The sequence below is a fragment of the Bos javanicus genome, chromosome 18 (assembly GCF_032452875.1).
Source record: "Bos javanicus breed banteng chromosome 18, ARS-OSU_banteng_1.0, whole genome shotgun sequence".
NCBI classification, from domain to species: domain Eukaryota; kingdom Metazoa; phylum Chordata; class Mammalia; order Artiodactyla; family Bovidae; genus Bos; species Bos javanicus.
In genome coordinates this window covers 38,827,761-38,841,612 of record NC_083885.1, presented here as the reverse complement: position 1 = coordinate 38,841,612, position 13,852 = coordinate 38,827,761, and the positions used below count along the sequence as shown (strand labels likewise).

The window sequence follows — 13,852 nt, the reverse complement described above, 5'->3', positions numbered from 1 at the left end:
GAAGGCTAGATGGTAAATCTAAAGTAATAGTTAATACATGGTGGAAGAAGCATATAAATCAAGTTTTTTAAACTTGTAAACAAATGTTCTACCCCTATACTCCTCATGCCTTTTCCAAATCAAATATACTGGGTTCTAGTTGAAAATTTAGAATGTATTCTAAGTGAAAGGCAGTCTGTTAAAGAAATGTAGAACTGAGTTAGTGCCATGGGATAATCTGTGTACCTGATTAGTGGTAAGCATTGAAGAAACATTTGTTCTGGCATTCCCCAATTCATCCTCTCTGCCCACCCCCAAGGCAGTTCTTGATTTTTAAGAGTTCATAAATTATATTGAAATATTATAGAAAAATAATAGGAGCTTGCTTGAAAATATGTTAACAGCTGTGCAGGGCACACAATAAACACCTAATAAATGTCTGACTTACCTGATTTTTAAAAATGAGTCATTAAAAATTGAAAATCATTTCATGGCACGGAAAGCAAATCCTCCAACGGACAAAAATAAAGTATACGGTTACAAAGAAGATGAGAACACTGAGGTGTTGGTGTACTATCACTGACTATCTTTTATGATTCCCCTAGACAAAGGATATCAGAGCAGAGAGGGAACAACCATATTCTCTCACTGTAAGTATACATTTAGTCTACAGATTTAAAGGCTGTTTTGCACACTGTAGAGAGACAGGCGATTGCTCTCTGCCACAATTCCAAAGTCCATCTTCTTTACCTCATCAATTTGCAGCTTGGTAGGGGTGAGGGTGAGGGAAGAGTTATATTGTGTTCCCAGGAGCAAGGGGCTGTTTTCCTGCCTGTCACTCCACCAACCTCCTAGAATAAATTGCTACTTAGAAAAACGAAAGTCAAACATTTATGAAACATATTGCTATGTAGGAAAAAAATAAGAATTGTTTTGCAAATAGTAGCACTATTAAAAGAGGAAAGAGAGAATAGCATCAGTCATTTTATATTACATATAAGCAGTTTATTAAAGAATTAAATATTTATAGACTATAAAGCAAGGCAGGCGATGAGCTGCAAACAGCTTGCTGAGAAGTACATTATAAAACAATGAGTCTGTCAGTGATTGATAAAGAATGGAGAGTGCAAATGCTTTATAAAATCCCTAAGTTAGCAATGAATTTGAGACTAGCAAAATAGGACACAGTAGCCAGCAATGTCACACCAACTCAAGCTGTTGTGTATGTTAAAGGCCTTTAGTGAACAAAATGTATCCTTCGGCTCTGATCTTTTTACCAATATAGGGAAAAGGGCTGCAAAGCACACAGAACTCCTGGGCAAGGGCTTTATGGATGTTCAGGTCCAAATTAATAGATGTTAGACCTAGATACCCATGGAACTCCATTTTCTTCTGACTTTTTTTCTTATTAGATAAGACTACAGAATTTCAAAGAAAGATATTCTTTCTTTTGTTACAGAATTATATACATGAGAGATTAGGTCACCTAACCTAATCCCTTTAGAGAGGAGGTAACTGAGTTGGAGAGTGGTAAAATGACCCATCGAAGTTCACACAACTAGTGTGATTAAAACTTTGGCTTCCTATCTCCTAAGTCAGTATTTTTTCCATAGCATCAGCTTTTTTCCCCAATCGCTTTTTAAAATTGAAGTAGTTAATTTACAATATCATATGTTTCAGGTATAGAACATATGATACAAAATGTTCAGGTGTACAACATATGAAAAAAAATTTCAGTGATACTAAAATTTTTAAGGTTATATTTATAGTTGTAGTTTATATTGGTTATATCCCATGTATTGTACAGTACATCCTTGTATCTTATTTATTTTACACTAGAAGTTTGTACTTCTTAACCCACTACCCCTATCTTGCCCCTATACTCTTTCCTCTTCCTACTGGTAACCACCAGTGTGTTTTTTTATATCTGTATTCCAATTCCTTTTTAAAATTAGAATTCTGAGCTCTCTGTCCAAAAAATCATTTCTTTAGTTAAAAATTGTGAGTTCTTTCTCTCTTAAAATTATATTTCAATCTAGTTTGAACAGTGGTTTGGGGAAGCAAGAAAAAAGTTTGAAGAGGGCAAAACTATATATTCTTTGAAAGAAATGGAAAATTTAATCTGCCTATCCAAAGTCATTCTAGAGTTTGAGATAATAGGATGCTATTAATGAAATGCTGGCTCTTACTTGGATAAATTGATGAAATGGCATTCTTTCATGTACTAACTAGCTGGGAGGATGAGTTATTTTTCACCCTTTATGAGAATGACTGGTCGAGACCTAAAAGTGTTCATAATTTTAAATGCCATAGGAAGTCATCTCTTCCTGACTTTGTGAAAGTCATAAGAGACTCTATGTTCTGGATACGCTAATTTGGAATTCTATTCTCTGCCTTCAAATTTAAACATTCATTTTCTTTCTACATAATTGAGTTTGAAGTTCCAGTTGCTGTCTTCAAATTGGATAGCAGACACATTGTGAGTTACAGAAAACTATGGATCAAATCTTTTGTGCCTATGCAGAAACCAAAGTACTGGGTAGGTTTTAAACAGTGAACCACTGATGCCTCTGACTATAACTCTATCACCATTTAAAAAATAACTGTTGCAATATCTGAATTTCTATGAAATTATATCACACAGAGAAAATCCACTGAGTTACATTAAGTGTTCTCTTTGTAAAGCATGATTCAGAGGTTTCTTCATGTGAAAGAATAACTCAACTATTTTTGGTATACAAGGTTCCTCATTCCCTCTATTCTCATCAATATAGAAAAACAGCTACATTTTTATCTCATAATTTGGCACTGCCAGTATAACAAAGAACAATGATAGGGAGGATAAAAAACAGTTGGTATTGTAATTGAACATAACTAAAAATGTTATGATGATTCAACCGTTAGAGGCCAAAAAATGATCTATTATGCTAATGAGTATTTTTCTTCTTAAGTGGTTATTATGTATTCCCTGAAGAGTTTGACTCAGTGTGTCCCAACAGCCACAGTTGTAATTAAAAATAAAATACTGACATTGAAAAGGCATACTATATGAGAATGAATCCACACGGGGACTTTTTGCATGCAACTATAAAGCATTCATACTTGATATTCAATGCATAGATCTGAAACCTTAAAAATGCAACTTCATAGGTCACTGAAAGTCAATAGAGTTAGGGAATGGGGAGACAAATTTGAAATGATTTGGATGCTTCTCTCTTGAAAGCCGAGAATAAGAAAAGTTCTAAAAGGATAAAAACTGATTTATCAGCTTATCCTAGAAGTAGGGGCATCTCTTAGAAGTTTGAAAGTGGTAAACCTAGAACACACATGATGAAATTAAACAGAGGACTACTTGACATAACAAAGTAAAGTTTCAGAAATTGTTACTTCAAGAAAAAAAAAAACAGGTTTCAAAACAATCTAAACAGATAAATTGATGTAAGATTCATAATATATCATTAAAGGGAAACTGGGATGTTTTCTTGATTGGTAACATACAGTGCCACAGTGCACACTTCAATCTTTCTGTTACTAGGAGTCAGAATCCTATGAATTTTTGGTGTGGTAATTATATGTTTTTATAAATGTTAATTGTCTCCCTTCATTTTCAAGGGGAGGAAACTTAGTATGATTAAGTCTACTTAATCAATGCAAAATTTAACAAGACAATCTAACAGCTTTAAAAAAAAATCAAGGTCAATGATTAGGAGGGTGTTACTTTATGAACTCATACAGTAATAAGTCACGGGTGTTAAGATCTATACCATCTTTTAAGTTAAACCTTTATTGAAAAAATAACAGCTAAAAGCTGCTGCTATTTGCTACCATTCTGAAGGAATTTTTAGGACTTAATTTCTGCATTTCATTCCACACTTCCCAAAGCACAAGGGCAATGAATATTCATTTGCGTGTAGTCTCAAAAAATAAACTTAAGATGAGTAACAGGATTGAAAACTAGCTCTTTTAACATCTTGGACCCAACATACAAAGATCCATTAGGAAAGGAGATGTGTTAATGAACACAGTAAATTAGTAGGTTTGAGAACCAATTTCTTGTGTCTTAAGGGTTTCCAATTCAATGTGACAAAGATAAATTCACTATCATGAAAATAAAAAGCATAAACTAAAACTGTAATTGTAGGGGGTTTTATTACAAGGTCTCAAAGCCAATTGTTAACCACTAGACAAGCCAAATGTTCATAGACAACTGAAGACCATAGATTTTTTTTTCCCCGTTCATTTTATATTTGTTTTTCTCATTTTGGCCGTTAAGGCAGGGCTGTACTTGCTTGTTTGTCCCTAGGGAAAATTAGGTATAAGGATAAAGCTATTGTTTCTGAAGAATGACCACCAGTGTCAGGTTTCTCTCTGTAAACTGAAACAGAGGGAGCTGTCTCATTCCCAACAGTCTCAGAGAAAGTTATAGCTTAAAGGTAGATAATTCCCATGTACGAACGGTAAGAAGGGACAAGCTGTGTTTCATAGTTAATCCTCAGAGGAAGATATGGATCCTCAGGCAATGTTTGCAAACAATGAACAATAGGTTCTGTGGGGTGACTGTGCGGCCAAAATCGCCTATGTGTAATGGTGAGCACTGTCATGTTATTAATTGTTTATGGATGATGGTATAAAGAAACTGTGTGCATGTCCGTTTATTTTTAAATATAACAAATTTGTAAAATACTGAGAGAAATAACATCTGATAAAGATGGACAGGGAAGCCTGGCATGCTGCAGTCCATGGGGTCTCAAAGAGCCGGACACAAATGAGCAACTGAACTGAACTGAACTGAACTGAAAGAGGATTCTAAAAGCTACCTTATTAATAATTGATCTATGATAAAGAAAGTATAATTTAAGGAATCTAATACAAATGCCAACACAAATAATGTAACCCTCATACAGATTATTAGTATTATTATTATCAAGAAAAAACAAATCACTTTTCACTGTGTTCATTGCTATTATCACGGTTTGCCTTGAATATCACAAAAGCCTCCTAACTTGTCTTCTCATTGCCATTGTCCCTTCCTACCCACACTGCCAACAGTGTATTTCTTGGCATAATGGCCACAGAAAGAAATCTGTTCATGATATGCCACAGATTAAAACCTTACAGTGAGGTCTTCTTTCGAGTTAAAAACAAAGGTTTTAAAGGGCATTGTGCCATTAGGTCCTCCACTACCTCAAAGATTTCACTCACTACACTGCTGTCTCTGCTGTGCATTTTATTTACTTCTGCACGTTAACCTCCTCAAACTTGCCAGGTACATTCCTGCCTCATCGCCTATGCATATAACATGCCCTCCCCCTGTTATCCTGTTATTCTAGTTATCTATGCTCATAGCTTACTCTTCATCTCCTTCAATGTTGCCTTCTCAATGAAATCTTTCCTTGATGCACTATTTAAAACTGACAATACTCCCCATCTCAGAATCATTCCATATTCTCCTTTATTGCTCTCTTTTTCTCGTGAATACTTGCTTAACAAAAATAGGATTTACTTATCTAATTTATTGGGGCTCCCCTGGTGGCTCAGATGGTAAACAATGAGCCTGCAGGAAACCCAGATTTGATCCCTTGGTCAGGAAGATCCCCAGGAGAAGGGAATGGCTACCCACTCCAGTATTCTTCATTGGAGGATTCCAAATTATTTATTCCTTGTTTCTCCTTACTAGGGTAAGGACAGGAATTTTGTCCATTTTATTTACTGTTGTGTTCCCTAGTGTGTAGCCTGTACCTAGCGTTTAATACACACTCAATACATATCAATTTAACCAATGGAAGGTACTATAGTATAGAGTTTAAGTCTCTGAAGTTATACTGCCAGGACTCAGACTCTGGCTTAACCATAATTTGACTTCATAAAATTTTAGTTTCTTTTCTATTAAAATAGGAAAAATTATAATTCCCAGTTGTACCATTCTTGTGAAAATTAAACTAGGTGGTTCATCCAAAAGCATTTAACAAGTCTCTTGGATGACCAGTGGAGTTACTGGTATCAGACTTGCCTTATATTTGTGTTCTGCTTGGTTGCTCCTCCTAAGGCTGTGGTCTGAAAGGTGCCTCCAGACAGAAAGCTGGGGTGATTATGGGAAAACTGGACAAAATATATGAAACAACTTGTTTTAGACACTGGACAAAAGGCAGGATTATGACCCCAAAGAGAAGGAAACAAACAAGGCAAGCCCCCTAATCACCCCAGCTTTCTGTCTGGAGCTACTTTACAGACCACAGCCTAAGGAGATGGAACCAAGTAGAGCATGGCAGTTTCATGTGGTTGAGAAAATGGAAACAAGTTGAGGAAAATCAAAGTACCTGGAATTTACACCCAAAAGGAGGGAGGTGCAATAAGAAAGAAATCCAAAAAGCTGCCTAGCGGTATCTGAGACCAATGGTTCTCAAACTTTTTGATCTTAAAACCTCTTTACACTCCGAAAAACTGAAGACATCAAAGAGATTTTATTTATATGGATTATATTTGTCAATACTTAGTGTATTAGATGGAGAAGGTGATGGCGCTCCACTCCAGTACTCTTGCCTGGAAAAGCCCATGAGGTCACGAAGAGTTGGACAGGACTGAACGACTTCAGTTTCACTTTTCACTTTCATGCATTGGAGAAGGAAATGGCAACCCACTCCAGTGTTCTTGCCTGGAGAATCCCAGGGATGGGGGAGCCTGGTGGGCTGCCGTCTATGGGGTTGCACAGAGTCGGACACAACTGAAGCGACTTAGCAGCAGCAGCAGCAGCAGTGTATTAGAAATTAAAATTGGTAACTTTGTAAATTATTTGTGATATCTGTTTATCAATTCATTTAAATATAAGAGCCACATAAATAACATTTAATGAAAATACCTTTTGTGAAAATAAAAATGCAGTAGTGTAGTAGCAATGTTTTACTTTTTTTGATGGTTCTCTATTTTCTGGCTTAACAGAGATGTGGATTTTCACACCTGCTTCTGAGTTCATTTTGTTACGGTATCACATGTCATGTAGCTTCTAGAAAACTTTATTGTATGTTGAAAGTGAAAAGTGAAAGTGAAGTCACTCAGTCATGTCCGACTCTTTGTGATCCATGGACTGTAGTCGGCCAGGCTCCTCTGTCCATAGGATTTTCCAGGCAAGAATATTGGAGTGGGTTGCCATTTCCTTCTCCAGGGGATCTTCCTGACCCAGGGATTGAACCTGGGTCTCCCGCATTACAGTCAGACTCTTTACCATCTGAGCCACCAGGGAATCCCAATACAATAACATAGTATTGTATGTTGCTAAGTGAATAAGAGCAGAAAGGCTAATAATATTTAGGATAATTATTTAAAACGTCTTGAACTCATTGGCCCCAATGAACTATAGTTATCCCTCAGTATCCACAAATGCTTGAGTTCTTCATATAAAATCAAATAGTACAGTCAGCCTTCTGTATCCATGAATTCTGCATTGTGTATAAAAGCAGAGTGACTGAAGACACAGCAGTAGAAATCTATCCAAACTGAAGCATGGAGAAAATAAAAATGAGAAAAAATAAACAGAGCTTTAATGACACGAGGGACAATACAAACGAATCTAATGTATGTGCAATTGGAGTTCCTGGAAAAGGGAGATGCTCATAGAAATATGTCTGTAGGAATACTTGCTGAAAATTTTCCATAGCTGGTGAAAAGTACAAAGAAGCTCAATAAACCAAAGCAAGATAATACTCAAAGAAAATCAAACTGAGGCAAAATATAACTGAATTGTCAAAAACACTGTAAGAATAAGAAAATCTTAAAAGTAGCTAGAAAAGGGAGACACATCAACAGGCAAGAGAATAAAGACTAACAATTTCTGAGTTCTTTTCAAAATCAAAGAATAATAAATAATAATAAATAAATAAATAAATAAATAATAAACATGGAATATCTTGGGAATTCCCTGGTGGTCCAGTGGTTAGTAGTCTGTGCTTTTATTGCCAAGGTCCTGGGTTCAATCCCTAAAGTCCTGCAAAAACCTTTGTCACAGCCAAAAAATAAAAGGAAGGGGGAATATCTTCAGTGTGCTGGGGGGTAGCCCTGTAAACTTGGAATTCTATGTCCAGAAAAAATATCCTTTAAGAGAAGAAAAATCACAGAAGACAGAAATGTGAATCTATAGGGGAGGAAATGGAGAGTACAAGAAATAGTATAAATTGTGGGATGAATATAACATTTGTTTTTCTTATTTTTTTACCTCTTTAGAAGACAACTGACGTGTGTGTGTGTGTGTGTGTGTGTGTGTGTGTGTGTGTGTGTGTGGCTCTGCTGGGTCTTTGTTGCTGTCCTGGCTTTTTGCTTTTCTTCTAGTTTCCTTACGGTGGCTTCTCTTGCTGCAGAGCACCCACTCCAGGGCACGTGGACTAACAGTTGCAGCTCCCAGGCTCTAGAGCACAGGCTCACTAGTTGTGGCCCATGCGCTTAGCTGCTCTGTGGCATGTGGGATCCTCCCAGACCAGGGATTGAATCCGTGTCTCCTGCATGGGCAGGCAGACTACTTAGCACTGAGCCACCAGGGAAGCCCCACAGTTGATTTTTAAGAGAAAGTCAGTAAATTAAGGCTAAGAGCCAAATCTGTTCCTGTTTTGAAAAATAAAGTTTCCCTATAAAGCAGCCAAGTTCATTCTATCACATATTGTGTATAGCTGATGGCTGAGTCGAGCATTTCAAACTACATGGCTCACCAAGGCAAAAATAGTTACTATTTACTATCTGGACTTTTATAGAAAATACTAGCAAAACTAGTATCATTGTGCTGTGCAATTTGTAACTACTGCTGCTGCTGCTGCTAAGTCGCATCAGTCGTGTCTGACTCTGTGTGACCCCATAGACAGCAGCTCACCAGGCTCTGCGGTCCCTGGGATTCTCTAGGCAAGAGTACTGGAGTGGTTGCCATTTCCTTCTCCAACACATGAAAGTGAAAAGTGAAAGTGAAGTTGCTCAGTCGTGTCTGACTCTTTGCGACCCCATGGACTGCAGCCCACCAGGCTCCTCCGTCTATGGGATTTTCCAGGCAAGAGTACTGGAGTGGGGTGCCATTGCCTTCTCCGGCAATTTGTAACTACACAGGAGTTAAATGTTTGGTTGCAGCAGTACAAAGGTTAGGAGGAGGAACAGAAGTACACTGTTGTAAAATAGTTCTATCATACAGGAAGTGGCAAAATTATTTCATGGTAGATTTTAAAAGGTTCAGTTCAGTTCAGTTTAGTCGCTCAGTCGTGTTCGACTCTGCGACCCCATGAATCGCAGCACGCCAGGCCTCCCTGTTCATCACCAACTCCCGGAGTTCACTCAAACTCACATCCATCGAGTCAGTGATGCCACCCAGCCATCTCATCCTCTGTCGTTCCCTTCTCCTCCTGCCCCTAATCCCTCCCAGCATCAGAATCTTTTCCAATGAGTTAACTCTTCGCATAAGGTGGCCAAAGTATTAGAGTTTCAGCTTTAGCATCAGTCTTTCCAATGAACACCCAGGGCTGATCTCCTTCAGAATGGACTGATAGGATCTCCTTGCAGTCCAAGGGACTCTCAAGAGTCTTCTCCAACACCACAGTTCAAAAGCATCAATTCTTCGGTGCTCAGCTTTCTTCACAGTCCAACTCTCATATCCATACATGAGCACTGGAAAAAACCATAGCCTTGACTAGACGGACCTTTTTTGGCAAAGTAATGTCTCTGCTTTTCAATATGCTATCTAGGTTAGTAAGCGTCTTTTAATTTCATGGCTGCAATCACCATCTGCAGTGATTTTGGAGCCCCCCAAAATAAAGTCTGCCACTGTTTCCCCATCTATTTCCCATGAAGTGATGGGACCAGATGCCATGATCTTCGTTTTCTGAATGTTGAGCTTTAAGCCAACTTTTCACTCTCCTCTTTTTTTTCATCAAGAGGCTTTTTAGTTCCTCTTCACTTTCTGCCATAAGGGTGGTGTCATCTGTGTATCTGAGGTTATTGATATTTCTCCCAGCAATCTTGATTCCAGCTTGTGCTTCCTCCAGCCCAACATTTCTCATGATGTACTCTGCATGTAAGTTAAATAAGCAGGGTGACAATATACAGCCTTGACGTACTCCTTTTCCTATTTGGAACCAGTCTGTCGTTCCATGTCCAGTTCTAACTGTTGCCTCCTGACCTGCATATAGGTTTCTCAAGAGGCAGGTCAGGTGGTCTGGGATTCCCATCTCTTTCAGAATCTTCCACAGTTTATTTTGATCCACACAGTCAAAGGCTTTGGCATATATAACCCTAGAGCAACTACTAAAAAAATTAAACATATAAATTTGGCTAATCAGATAACAGAAAAGATAAAAAGAGAAATATTGAAATAATCTCAAATAAGAGAGGAAAATAAAAGAGGAAAAAAAAAACAGATGAAACAGAGAATTATACTACAAGAAGTTCATTTAAACCACCTATATTGATGACATAAATTAAATATAATATTAAATGTAAATGGTTAAACAAAAGTCAGGGGCTGTCAGAATGAATAAAAAAGTAAAACTTAACTATATGCTATCTATAACAAATTCTAATTTAAATAAAAAGATATAGATTAAAAGGATGCAAAAATATATAACATTCATATACTAGTCATGAGAAAATTGGCATGGCTATATTAATCATCAGGCAAAATGACACCAGAATAAAGAATATTATCAGAAACAAACAGGGGCATTTCCCAATGATAAAAGGGTAAATTCATCAAGAAGACATACAAATCCTAAATATATGTGTACTTGATAAGAGAACCTCAAAATAAAGGATGGACAAATGGATTAATCTAAAAGAAGAAACAGTCAAATTTGCAAGTGTAAATTGATGATTTCCACACTCTTTTCTGTATAGATAGAACAAGTAGATTGAAAGTCAAAAAAGCCCTTGAAACACAGAGGTGACTGATAAATAGTAGCTATTATTATTGTATTGTAAATACAGTTAATTATAGATAAAGAAGGGCTTCCCCAGTAACTCAGCAGTAAAGAATCTACCTGCAATGCAGGAGATGCAGGAGACATGGGTTCGATCCCTGCATCAGGAAGATCCCCTGGAGTAGAAATGGCAACCCACTTCAGTATTCTTGCCTTGGAAATCACAGGGACAGAGGAGCCTGGTGGCCTAACGTCCATAGGGTTGCAAAGAGTCAGACCCAACTGAGCGACTGACATACACACACACACACAGCTGATGAAAACTTTTAATAATAGAAACTCCTGTAACCTAAGTAGATGTAATAGGAGCCACTTGTTACAGTGGTCCAGGGATACAAATTGCTAAAGAAGCAAAGATTCTATCAAAAGAAAAACTATACCATGTTTGGGGCTAGAAACAGCAGTATCACTGACTAATAGCAGTATGTCTGATCATAATACAGACTTTATAAAATTATAAAAGCAAAACCTATGCATGCTACTTTTAAAATACTTGAGGCATCTAACACTGAATCTTAGAAATAAGAGTTGGAAAGCAGTGGTTAACTTTATAGACATAGATGATGCAGTATAGCTTCCTACTCTGATGATGACATTTAAATTTCAATAATCAATTCTTGGTATCAAATTATTAGCCAAATATCACATTCTTGTTTTTTTTTTATTTAAAAAATAAGCTTCAATGAACCATAATTTTCATATGGTAAAATTTATCCTTTTTGATTTTTATTTATTTTGACAAATTACCACAAAGTAACATTATTCATCACCACCCATAGTCACTATTATTTTTTGTAGTGAGAACAAATGATGTCTACTCTTTTAGCAATTTCAAGTATACAGTATATTATTGTTAACTACAGTCACCATGCTGTACATTCAGTCTCCAGAACTAATTCATGTCATAGCTGAATTTTTGCACCTTTGATTAATGTCTCCCCTTTTTTCCCACCCTTAGTCTTTGGTAATCAACTTTCTACTCTGAGTAGGACTCAAAAAAAAAAAAAAAAAAAGATTCCATATATAAGTGAGATAATACAATATCTTTTTGTGTCTGGCTTATTTCACTTGGTACAATATCCTCTGAATCATCCATGTTGTCACATGGCAGAATTTCTGTCTTTTTTAAGGTGAACAAAATTCACTCTTCTTAAGTGAGGCAGGAGACCAGGGTTCAATCCCTGGGTTGGAAAGTTCCTCTGGAGAAGGGAATGGCAATCCACTCCAGTATTCTTGCCTGGAGAATTACATGGACAGAGAAGCCTGGCGGGCTATACTCTGTGGGGTCACAAAGAGTTGGACACGACTGAGTGACTAACAGTTCCATAAGTTTTGACCAATGTACTAAGTCATGAAACCAACAACACCATAAGCAAGGTACAGAATATTTCTATCACCTCCGGAAATTCCTCCCAACCCTAATATGATCAATCTCCCCTTCTCACTTCTAGCTTCAGGCAAAGTCTGGATCATGCTTGGCTTGGAATGCCACATTAAGAATGTCAAGTCTTCATCTTAGGAGAAATGGGAAGCCTTAAGTTTCACAAACAGGACAGAAATAATTAGATTTGTGTTTTTTAAAAGCATCATCTTGGTTGTGATATGGAGAAGTGATTGTCAGAAGAAAGAATGTAGGAAAAACAGGAAGTCCTACAGTAGACCAAATGAAAGATGACAGTAATGGGGTGGTAGTAATGGATACAGAGTAATGGATACAGAGGGCTTCCCTGACAGCTCAGTTGGTAAAGAATCCGCCTGCAATGCAGGAGACCCTGGTTCAATTCCTGGCTCGGGAAGATCCGCTGGAGAAGGGAAAAGCTACCCACTCCAGTATTCTTGGGCTTCACCTGTGGCTCAGCCGGTAAAGAATTTGCCTGCATTGCAGAAGACCTGGGTTCAATCCCTGGGTTGAGATGATCCCCTGGAGAAGGGAAAAGCTACCCACTCCAGTATTCTGGCCTGGAGAATTCCATGGACTAGGGAAAAGCTACCTACTCCAGTATTCTGGCCTGGAGAATTCCATGGACTGTATAGTCCATGGGGTGGCAAAGAGTCGCACACGTCTGAGCGACTTTGCCGTCCTCGTTAGAATAGTGGTGACGATCCCCGCCTGTCATGCAGGAGACCAGGGGTTAGATTCCCCGACAGTGAGGCAACGTGCCCTTGTGCTTGCTTTGGCAGCACATACACGACTTCCCAGGTGGCTCAGACGGTAAAACGTCTGTCTACAATGCGGGAGACCCGGGTTCAATCCCTGGGTTGGGAAGAGCTCCTGGAGAAGGAAATGGCAACCCACTCCAGTGTTCTTGCCTGGAAAACCCGATGGACGGAGGAGCCTGGCAGGCTACAGTCCATGGCGTCGCAGAGTCGGATACAACTGAGCGACTTCACTTTCACTTTCATACTAAAATTGGAATGGTACAGAGAAGATTAGCATGGCCCCTGCACAAGTATGACAGGCAAATCTGTGAAATAGTCCATATTTTTTGGTGCTTCCCTCATAGCTCAGTTAGTAAAGAATCCACCTGCAAGGCAGGAGCTGCTAAGTTGCTTCAGCCGTGTCTGACTCTGTGCGACGACATGGACTGCAGCCCACCAGGCTCCTCCGTCCATGGGATTTTCCAGGCAAGAGTACTGGAGTGGGGTGCCATGCAAGGCAGGATACCCCAGTACAATCACTTGGTCCCGACGATCCGCTGGAGAAGGGATAGACTACCCACTTCAGTACTGATAGAAGTGGTTGAATTTAAGATATTTGTAAATTAAAATTAACAGAACTTGATGAACTGAACATGGACTGGAGGTTCAAAAAAGGATTCTTATATTTCTTCAATTGGCTATATAGTGAAGCCATTTTGAAAAGGTAAGGAATGAAAGACAAAAGGAGTGGGAATTTGAAGATGATGAGTACAGTTTTGGACATGCTGCTTTGGGAT

General features: G+C 38.2%; 1 non-coding gene across 1 annotated transcript; it reads left to right on the top strand.

Annotated features, from left to right (window-relative positions):
* The first annotated feature begins 13,295 nt into the window (after nt 1-13,295).
* Nucleotides 13,296-13,403, top strand: LOC133231224 (U6 spliceosomal RNA). The gene has a single exon (XR_009731099.1). It is a non-coding gene; the product is annotated as a U6 spliceosomal RNA (small nuclear RNA).
* The last annotated feature ends 449 nt before the right edge of the window (nt 13,404-13,852 follow it).